General features: G+C 42.2%; 1 protein-coding gene across 1 annotated transcript in view; it reads right to left on the bottom strand.

Moving 5' to 3' along the window:
• LOC111977250 (TBC1 domain family member 24-like) overlaps positions 1-3137 on the bottom strand; it is an 18769-nt gene extending 15632 nt beyond the window's left edge. Inside the window, exon 1 of the mRNA XM_024006628.1 lies at positions 3061-3137. The gene's annotated coding sequence lies outside the window, so the exon portion shown is untranslated. The remainder of the gene's footprint in view (positions 1-3060) is intronic.
• Between the last annotated feature and the right edge of the window lie 7606 nt (positions 3138-10743).

Below are 10743 nucleotides of genomic sequence, written 5' to 3'. Positions count from 1 at the left end.
TATAGTATTGCCAGCCTAATCTCGGGAGTTGATAGCCTTGAAGTCATAAACAGCGCTGTGCTTCAAGCATTGCGAAGAGCTGCTGGCAAACGTAGGAAAGTGCCGTTTGAATGAATGCTTACAAGCCTGCTGCAGCCTACCACCGCTCAGTCAGACTGCTCTATCAAATATCAAATCATAGACTTAATTATAATAAACACACATAAATACGAGCCTTAGGTCATTAATATGGTRAAATCCGGAAACTATCATTTAGAAAACAAAGCGTTTATTCTTTCAGTGAAATACGTAACCGTTCCGTATTTTATCGAACGGGTGGCAACCCTAAGTCTAAATATTACTGTTACATTGCACAACCTTCAATGTTATTTCATAATTATGTAAAATTCTGGCAAATGAATTACGGTCATTGTTAGGAAGAAATGGTCTTCACACAGTTCGCAACGAGCCAGGCGGCCCGAACTGCTGCATATACCCTGACTCTGCTTGCATGGAACGCAAGAGAAGTGACACAATTTCCCTAATTAATATAGCCTGCTAACATGAATTTCTTTTAACTAAATATGCAGGTTTAAAAATATATACTTGTGTATTGATTTTAAGAAAGGCACTGATGTTTATGGTTAGGTACATTGGTGCAACGATTGTGCTTTTTTTCGCGAATGCGCTTTTGTTAAATCATCACCCGTTTGGCGAGGTAGGCTGTGATACGATGACAAATTAACAGGCACCGCATTGATTATATGCAACGCAGGACAAGCTAGTTAAACTAGTAATATCATCAACCATGTGTAGTGAACTAGTGATTARGTTAAGATTGATTGTTTTTTAGAAGATACGTTTAACGCTAGTGTAACGGATGTGAAATGGCTAGCTAGTTAGCGGGTACGCGCTACTAGCATTTCAATCAGTTACGTCACTTGCTCTGAGACTTAATAGGTCCCTGCTCTCAAGAAGCCGCGGCCTTTGTGGACGATGGGTAACGACTGTTCGTGGCGACCGTTGTTGATGTGTGCAGAGGGTCCCTGGTCGCGCCCGTGTCGGGCGAGGAGCGGTTTAAAGTTATACTGTTACATTGATGCTGTTGATCCGGTCACGGCACCAATGTAACAGTATAACTTTAAACCGTCCCCTCGCACGACCCGGCGCGAACAGGGACCCTCTGCACACATCAACAACTGACACCCACGAAGCGTCCGTTTACCCATCGCTCCACAAACCTGCCTTTTGAGACGGATGAGAACATGTCGTGTCGATCGTTGTTGATGTGTGCAGAGGGTCCCTGGTTCGCGCCCGTGTCGGGGCGAGGGGACGGTTTAAAGTTATACTGTTACACTAGCTAGTAACTTACCTTGGCTCCTTGCTGCACTCGCGTAACAGGTGGCCAGCCTGCCACGCAGTCTCCTCGTGGATTGTAATCGGCCATAATCAGCGTCCAAAAATGCAGATTAAAGATTGTTATGAAAACTTGAAATCCGCCCTAATTAAAATCAGCCATGCCGATTAATTGGTCGACCTCTACACAAAACTCATCCTCCTAAAACGTGAAAGTATTTCACAGGACAGTACTCAACCCCATCACTCAAAATCCATAGATATGGGGACTCTGTTACTCCAAACAGCCATTACGGTGTATAATAGTCTGTTGTTCCCTAAAGTATGCAGCATATTGCACTTTCACATGTGTAGCTATACCACTTTGAATGAATTATTTTGTGTATTTTCTGTGTTTTCATGCTTTATATACACCGTCTTTTTAAGCACATGACCAAATGCATTTCCCCCTGGTGGGATAATAAAGTTGATCTGAATCTCTCTGAAGGTCTTGCTGTCTGCAGTCAAACACCATTAGCACAAATTATACTTGTTCTTGTAACAATCTTTTGAGAGGATATGGCTGGGATCCCTCCATAAGGCATGGACATTCTTGTCTTCCATTGTTATGCATTGTTAGCCTGTATGAAGCCACAAAGCTATTTCACAATGACATTGATGTAGTGAAGAATTGGGGGGAAAACATAGTTTAAACGTTTATGGTTCCAAGCAGAAAAATATATCTTGTATGACAGATGTTAACACTGGCCAATGGCCACCCTTGACGGAAACTGATAAAATTGTTGAACTGAACAACACTAGCTATTGCTAATATGGGATCATATTGGCTCAGATGCAGATGAGCACTAGCTAAAAAATAAATTGGCTATACATTTCAGCTATATTGTAGAAATGCATTTGCATGCATAGCTATTGCAATGTCTTGCAGAACCAATGAAAACAGCCATATTTCAGCACACCTTTCTGTATGGGGAGTTTGTTGGGTCAGCCAGCAAGGGACTGATGATACTGATGACCTTAATGCGATCACGCCAGCTAGTTAACGTTATCTGGCGAATTAATATGACAGGCGAATGGAATTTACTGCAAGCTCAATGGCACGACACCACACTTCTGCATAGCAACCTGGCTTTTTGGCTGGGTAAGCAATTGCCAAGTACCTCAACTCCACGATGAGGTACTTTGAAATCATAGTGGAGTTGAATGCCCWTATTTCGTCAGCTTTCACGGCTAGCTAGGACCTGCGAACGCCGTGAAAGCTGGTAAATGGTAGCTAATCCTTCCAAAGCAAAGGTGACAACTAGAGCAGCTCGCAATGGGGACAGTTAACGCTCATGCAAGGCTGTTTCTTTCATTCCCGTTTTTAGCCATTGCATTGGTCCATTGCCTTGTCAGTGTTTTCACCAGGTCAAGACATAACATAAGCTAGCATAGCTAGCTATATCACGTCAAAGATCTAGCTGCGCCCATGCATAGTTAGCAAAACGCAAAGCTTTTCCTTCAGAGGCAGAGAGATAGTTAGCTAACTAACGTTAACGCCGTTGAGACAAATTCTGCTTCTGACTCTCAAAATTGGTTGATGTTGGGCGTTAAACTTGCATTGCGGGCTAACTAGCAAATATTATCATGATACATAAAGGCAAGATGACTGCTAATTTGTGTTAATAACCGCTAAAGAAACATCAAGACATGAAAAATGCCTGTCAAGATATGAAGTACTCCTACCTGGTTTGTTCATATGTTGGAGCAGCGTTCATATTTGGCAGTTTCGGACATGCGCAGTATCCCTGCTCTTGTCACCGTCACTGCGCACCAGTGTCACGATCCACCTGGCGGAGTGTGAGGAATGTATTGCAATGTTATGTATGCCTTTTTTTCTTTAAGCTTTGTTACATATATGAAAGTGCACTGACATCTGCTGTAAGTGGGGGAGAAACCTTTTATATATATATTTTTGTTGTTGTTGTAATAACTCTATTATAATGTAAGGATAGTGAAACAACCATTAGTCTAAAATGTAAATCTGATAACCAAAAATTATAGTGCAAAACATTTCAGATGTTCCACGCACCTCCAGAGTTACTGTGAGGGAGCCAGTTGGGAGTGGTGGAATAGAGGCAATATCATCTGAATGTCAGCCTGGATGTCTGTCAAAGTAGTTAAGTTCACTGGAAAAGGACAGGAAGCCACCCAGGCAACTTTAACAACACCATGCTTTGTCCTCCTACTCAAAGCACCCGCCCAAAAACCACGGCCTAGCACATGACAGTTATTACAGATAACTCAATTAGGCCATCATTAGCCCTCCAATATGATTCTGGCCTTTTTGCTTCGTGTGTTCCCCCATTTCGTGTTCTATGTAGTTCATGTCTTTATTTGGTGTTCTTGCAGCAACAACAAGCTGACCCATAGGCCTATGTGTGTGGGGAGACTTTAAAACAAATAGCCAAATGTCCATGCCATAGAAAGAGACTCCATCCATTTTCTTTTTGAGAACCTTAGTTATACTGTATTTTGTGAAGGATGATAACCCASTCGTATGACTCACAATGATGACATAGGGAGTACTGTTGTGGACAGTGTTGTCTATCTGCTCTTTGTATAATGCTGTTGTGTTTTCTATTATTTCTCTACTTTCTTTCTCTCTATATTGTTGGGAAGGGCCCATACATAAGTATTTCACTGTTAGTCTACACCTGTTGTTTACAAAGCATCTGATGAATACAATTTGATTTGATGTGTGTTTGCCTGTCTTTTGAGGTCTACCCTGTCCTGTCTGTCTCAAAACKAGACCTACTATGGCCATGGATTTGTTTAATGAAGCCTTTGTTACATGTCAGCTGCTAGCATCGGTCCAACAGACATGACTGTCGGCGTAAACAGCATTCATATCATGTGAGGTACACTAATCCATAGGACACTGACTATATGGCGCTCAGGGTACATTTAGTGCTGTATACAGTGCCTTCCAAAGTATTCATCCCCCTTGGCGTTTTTCCTATTTTGTTGCGTTACAACCTGTCATTTAAATTGATTTTTATGTGTATTTTATGTAATGGACATACACAAAATAGTCCAAATTGGTGAAGTGAAATMTAAATAATAACTTGTTTCAAAAAACTCAAAAATATGGAAAACTGGTGGGTGCATATGTATTCACCCCCTTTGCTATAAAGCCCTTAAAAAAGATTTGGTGCAACCAATTACCTTCAGAAGTCACATAATTAGTTAAATAAAGTCCACCTGTGTGCAATGTAAGTGTCACATGATCTGTCACATGATCTCAGTATATAGACACCTGTTCTGAAAGGCCACAGAGTCTGCAAAACCACTAAGCAAGTGGCACCACCAAGCAAGCAGCACCATGAAGACCAAAGAGCTCTCCAAACAGGTCCAGGACAAAGTTGTGGAGAAGTACAGATCAGGCTTGGGTTATTAAAAAATATCCGAAACTTTGAACATCCCACAGAGCACCATTAAATCCATTATTAAAAAATTGAAAGAATATGGCACCACAACAAACCTGCCAAGAGAGGGCCGCCCACCAAAACTCACGGACCAGGCAAGGAGGGCATTAATCAGAGGCAACAAAGAGCCCAAAGAGAACCCTAAAGGAGCTGCAAAGCTCCACAGCGGAGATTGGAGTATCTGTCCATAGGACCACTTTAAGCCGTACACTCCATAGAGCTGGGCGTTATGGAAGAGTGGCCAGAAAAAAGCCATTGCCTAAAGAAAAAAATAAGCAAACACGTTTGGTGTTTGCCAAAAGGCATGTGGGAGACAGCCAAACATGGAAGAAGGTACTCTGGTCAGAGGAGACTAATATTGAGCTTTTTGGCCATCAAGGAAAACGCTATGTCTGGCGCAAACACAACACCTCCCATCACCCTGAGAATACAATCCCCACAGTGAAGCATGGTGGTGGCAGCATCATGCTGTGGGGATGTTTTTCTTCGGCAGGGACTGGGAAACTGGTCAGCATTGAAGGAATGATGGATGGTGCTAAATACAGGGAAAATCTTGACGGAAACCTGTTTAAGTCTTCCAGAGATTTGAGACTGGGACGGAGGTTCACCTTCCAGCAGGACAATGACGCTAAGCATACTGCTAAAGCAACACTTGAGTGGTTTAAGGGGAAACATTTAAATGTCTTGGAATAGCCTAGTCAAAGCCCAGACCATCTGTGGTATGACTTAAAGATTGCTGTACACCAGCTGAACCCACCCAACTTGAAGGAGCTGGAGCAGTTTTGCCTTGAAGAATGGGCAAAAATCCTAGTGGCTAGATGTGCCAAGCTTATAGAGGCATACCCCAAGAGACTTGCAACTGTAATTGTTGCAAAAGGGTGGCTCTACAAAGTATTGACTTTTGCGGGGTGGGGGGGGGGGGGTGAATAGTTATGCACGCTCAAGTTTTTTAAATTTTTGTTGTCTTATTTCTTGTTTGTTTCACAATAAAAAATATTTTGCATCTTCAAAGTAAAAAAATAATAATCAAATTTTATTTGTCACATACACATGGTTAGCAGATGTTAATGTGAGTGTAGCGAAATGCTTGTGCTTCTAGTTCCGACCATGCAGTAAGATCTAACAAGTAATCTAACCTAACAATTTCACAACAACTACCTTATACACACAAGTGTAAAGGAATGAATACGAATATGTACATAAAAATATATGAATGAGTGATGGCCCGAACGGCATAGACAAGATGCAGTAGATGGTATAGAGTACAGTATATGAGATGAGTAATGTAAGGAATGAAAACAGTATATAAAGTGGCATTGTTTAAAGTGGCTAGTGATACATGTATTACATAAAGATGGCAAGATGCAGTAGATGGTATAGAGTACAGTATATACATTGATATGAGTAATGTAGGGTATGTCAACATTACATTAAGTGGCATTGTTTAAAGTGGCTAGTGATTAATTTATTACATACATTTTTCCATTATTAAAGTGGCTAGAGTTGAGTCAGTATGTTGGCAGCAGTCACTCAATGTTAGTGATGGCTGTTTAACAGTCTGATGGCCTTGAGATAGAAGCTGATTTTTAGTCTCTCAGTACCTGCTTTGATGCACCTGTACTGACCTACCTTCTGGATGATAGTGGGGTGAACAGGCAGTGGCTCGGGTGGTTGTTGTCCTTGATGACCTTTTTGGCCTTCCTGTGACATCGGGTGGTGTAGGTGGAGGGCATGTTGTGTAAATCAAATTATACAAACCCCCCAAAAATCCATTTTAATTCCAGGTTGTAAGGCAACAAAATAGAAAAAATACCAAGGGTTGTGAATACTTTCGCAAGCCACTGTACTAGCACAAAAGCATGCTCTAACCTCTGCGCTATTTGATTGGAAAGAGAATACCACTGTTTGGTGAGATATTCTAGTAGAGGCAGGGCTGTTCCTGGCCGTTCTGCCGCCCCTACTGAAATAGTCACAGTAAGCAAAATTACGTTGAAAAGACGTCTAAAATATGTATATATTTTTTTACAGACGTTGAAACCAGGTTCATTTTAGCTTCTGAATGAAAATTGAAAAGACATCATTAATAGACGTCTATGTTTTGGCCAAGTCAAGGCTGGTCCAGACTCTACAAAAATCTTAACCAAACATTGACTTCTTTGATTGGTTCAGATTTGGTCCGGACGGGACCAAAAACCAACATCTGTGGACGTGGAAATCAAGGCCGGTCCAGACTGCACCAAAAAAAGATGTCCAGTCCAGACAGGACCAACAAAAGACATCCAAAAGGCGTCAGCGTTGGTCCATGCTTACAGAGGTATAGCCTACAGTGCCGCCTGAAATTTAATTTTAGGAATCTATGTGGTAGACCTACCATTTGTAAAACAACAAAAATAGACGGCATTGGCTATATTAGTCCTGATTCCTGATTTGACTGGGCAATGGCTGGTCTGGAGTTTGTCTGAAATGTACCATATTATTTCAAACTACTATCATGACTTTTAACAAAAAATGTATGTACACAGATAAGAGACGATTACCTTCAAGTAGATCGTTTTGGTTTTATTCACCTCATCCTCTTTTGCTCATGTGGGCAGCTACTTCCTGAGTTTGGATTGATGGAACAATTTAGCCAATAGTCGGGCAGCTGTGGTTTTGGTCAGGAGTTAAAAGTCCTGCCCCCAGAGCAGCTCAAATTGAATTGTTACGTGACAACAGTGACAGAATTCTGAGTGTGTGCAAATTCAAAATCTGCAAGTGTATTTTTGATTCACAGCAGAATAGTCATAGTCGTAAATAGAATTGTAATAATTCTGAAAATAAATGATGCTTACAAATCTTATTGAATGTATTCAAATGTGAAGTTACAAGTTTGCGACAGCTGTTAAATCTTTCACACATGATATAAGCTTGCGAAATTAAATGACGCATTTGCAAATCGTACTTGCAACCACGAATCTCAATGTGCGACCACAAAATTCAAAATACAAACTCACGTAGTTCTGGCAAAATGTGTACAATTGCAGGAAATTAGCTTTTAAAACTGCAAAAAATCTCCCTACCCCATTCCAAAATGTGTAAAACTGCAACAACTGCAACGTTATGTAAAGCAAACGTATTTCTTTACCTTTTTACTAATATATATTTTTTCTGCAAACAGATTCCTCTGTACGTTAATGTGAGGTAATGTGTAGCAGCTAATTGTATAGCTAATAGGCTATGTGTTTGTAGGTCGACTGAGGTGAATGAAGCTACAGCAACCAATGTGATAATGGCTGGGGTATTTTTTGCTTGTTTTTGCTGTTCTCCAAATATAATTCAGAGTTTTTAAATTGTATAGAAATACATTAGATGAGCTTCAACGTTCTTAAAATGTTTTGGATAAAAATTGTGTGTGTGTGTGTGTTATTTATTAGGATCTCTATTAGCTGACACCAATAGCAACACCTAGTCAAATCAAATCAAATTTTATTTGTCACATACGCATGGTTAGCAGATGTTAATGCAAGTGTAGCGAAATGCTTGTGCTTCTAGTTCCGACAATGCAGTAATAACCAACGAGTAATCTAACCTAACAATTTCACAACTACTACCTTATACACACAAGTGTTAAAGGGAATAAAGAATATGTACATAAAGATATATGAATGAGTGATGGTACAGAACGGCATAGGCAAGATGCAGTAGATGGTATAGAGTACAGTATATACATATGAGATGAGTAATGTAGGGTATATAAACATAAAGTGGCATAGTTTAAAGTGGCTAGTGATACATGTTATTACATAAAGATGGCAAGATGCAGTAGATGATATAGAGTACAGTATTACATATACATATGAGATGAGTAATGTAGTGTATTAAACATTATATTAAGTGGCATTGTTTAAAGTGGCTAGTGATACATTTTTACATAAATTTCCATCAATTCCCATTATTAAAGTGGCTGGAGTTGAGTCAGTATGTTGGCAGCGGCCACTAAATGTTAGCGGTGGCTGTTTAACAGTCTGATGGCCTTGAGATAGAAGCTGTTTTTCAGTCTCTCGGTCCCTGCTTTGATGCACCTGTACTGACCTCGCCTTCTGGATGATAGCGGGGTGAACAGGCAGTGGCTCGGGTGGTTGTTGTCCTTGATGATCTTTTGGCCTTCCTGTGATATTGGGTGGTGTAGGGTGCCTGGAGGGCAGGTAGTTTGCCCCCGGTGATGCGTTGTGCAGACCTCACTACCCTCTGGAGAGCCTTACGGTTGTGGGCGGAGCAGTTGCCGTACCAGGCGGTGATACAGCCCGACAGGATGCTCTCGATTGTGTATCTGTAGAAGTTTGTGAGTGCTTTTGGTGACAAGCCGAATTTCTTCAGCCTCCTGAGGTTGAAGAGGCGCTGCTGCGCCTTCTTCACAACGCTGTCTTGTGTGGGTGGACCAATTCAGTTTGTCCGTGATGTGTAACCGAGGAACTTAAAACTTACTACCCTCTCCACTACTGTCCCGTCGATGTGGATAGGGGGGTGCTCCCTCTGCTGTTTCCTGAAGTCCACATCATCTCTCTTTATTTTGTTGACGTTGAGTGTGAGGTTATTTTCTGACACCACACTCCGAGGGCCCTCACCTCCTCCCTGTAGGCCGTCTCGTCGTTGTTGGTAATCAAGCCTACCACTGTAGTGTCGTCCGCAAACTTGATGATTGAGTTGGAGGCGTGCATGGCCACGCAGTCGTGGGTGAACAGGGAGTACAGGAGAGGGCTCAGAACGCACCCTTGTGGGCCCCAGTGTTGAGGATCAGCGGGGTGGAGATGTTGTTACCTACCCTCACCACCTGGGGCGGCCCGTCAGGAAATCCAGTACCCAGTTGCACAGGGCAGGGTCGAGACCCAGGGTCTCGAGCTTGATGATGAGTTTGGATGGTACTATGGTGTTAAATGCTGAGCTGTAGTCAATGAACAGCATTCTCACATAGGTATTCCTCTTGTCCAGATGGGTTAGGGCAGTGTGCAGTGTGGTTGCGATTGCGTCGTCTGTGGACCTATTGGGTCGGTAAGCAAATTGGAGTGTGACTCTACTTTGTCTCTATACTGGGACTTAGCTTGTTTGATTGCCTTGCGGAGGGAATAGCTACACTGTTTGTATTCGGTCATGTTTCCGGTCACCTTGCCCTGGTTAAAAGCAGTGGGTATTACGTCGCCGATGCACTTTCTAATGAACTCGCTCACCGAATCAACGTATTCGTCAATGTTGTTGTTGGACGCAATGCGGAACATATCCCAATCCACGTGATCGAAGCAGTCTTGAAGCGTGGAATCAGATTGGTCGGACCAGCGTTGAACAGACCTGAGCGCTGGAGCTTCTTGTTTTAGTTTCTGTTTGTAGGCTGGAAGCAACAAAATGGAGTCGTGGTCAGCTTTTCCGAAAGGAGGGCGGGGGAGGGCCTTATATGCGTCGCGGAAGTTAGAATAACAATGATCCAGGGTTTTACCAGCCCTGGTGGCACAATCGATATGCTGATAGAATTTAGGGAGTTTTGTTTTCAGATTAGCCTTGTTAAAATCCCCAGCTACGATGAATGCAGCCTCAGGGTGTGTGGTTTCCAGTTTACATAGAGTCAGATAAAGTTTGTTCAGGGCCATCGATGTGTCTTCTTGGGGGGGAATATATACGGCTGTGATTATGATTGAAGAGAATTCCCTTGGTAGATAATGCGGTCGACATTTGATTGTGAGGAATTCTAAGTCAGGTGAACAGAATGACTTGAGTTCCTGTATGTTGTTATGATCACACCACGTCTCGTAGATCATAAGGCATACCCCCCCCGCCCCTCTTCTTACCAGAAAGATGTTTGTTTCTGTCGGCCCGATGCATGAAGAAACCAGCTGGCTGCACCGACTCCGTTAGCGTCTCTCGAGTGAGCCATGTTTCCGTGAAGCAAAGAACGTTACAGTCTCTGATGTCT

The sequence above is a fragment of the Salvelinus sp. IW2-2015 genome, linkage group LG17 (genome assembly GCF_002910315.2).
Source record: "Salvelinus sp. IW2-2015 linkage group LG17, ASM291031v2, whole genome shotgun sequence".
Taxonomy (NCBI): Eukaryota; Metazoa; Chordata; class Actinopteri; order Salmoniformes; family Salmonidae; genus Salvelinus; species Salvelinus sp. IW2-2015.
Note: the sequence above shows the minus strand (reverse complement) of the source record. Positions and strands in the feature narration are given on the sequence as shown.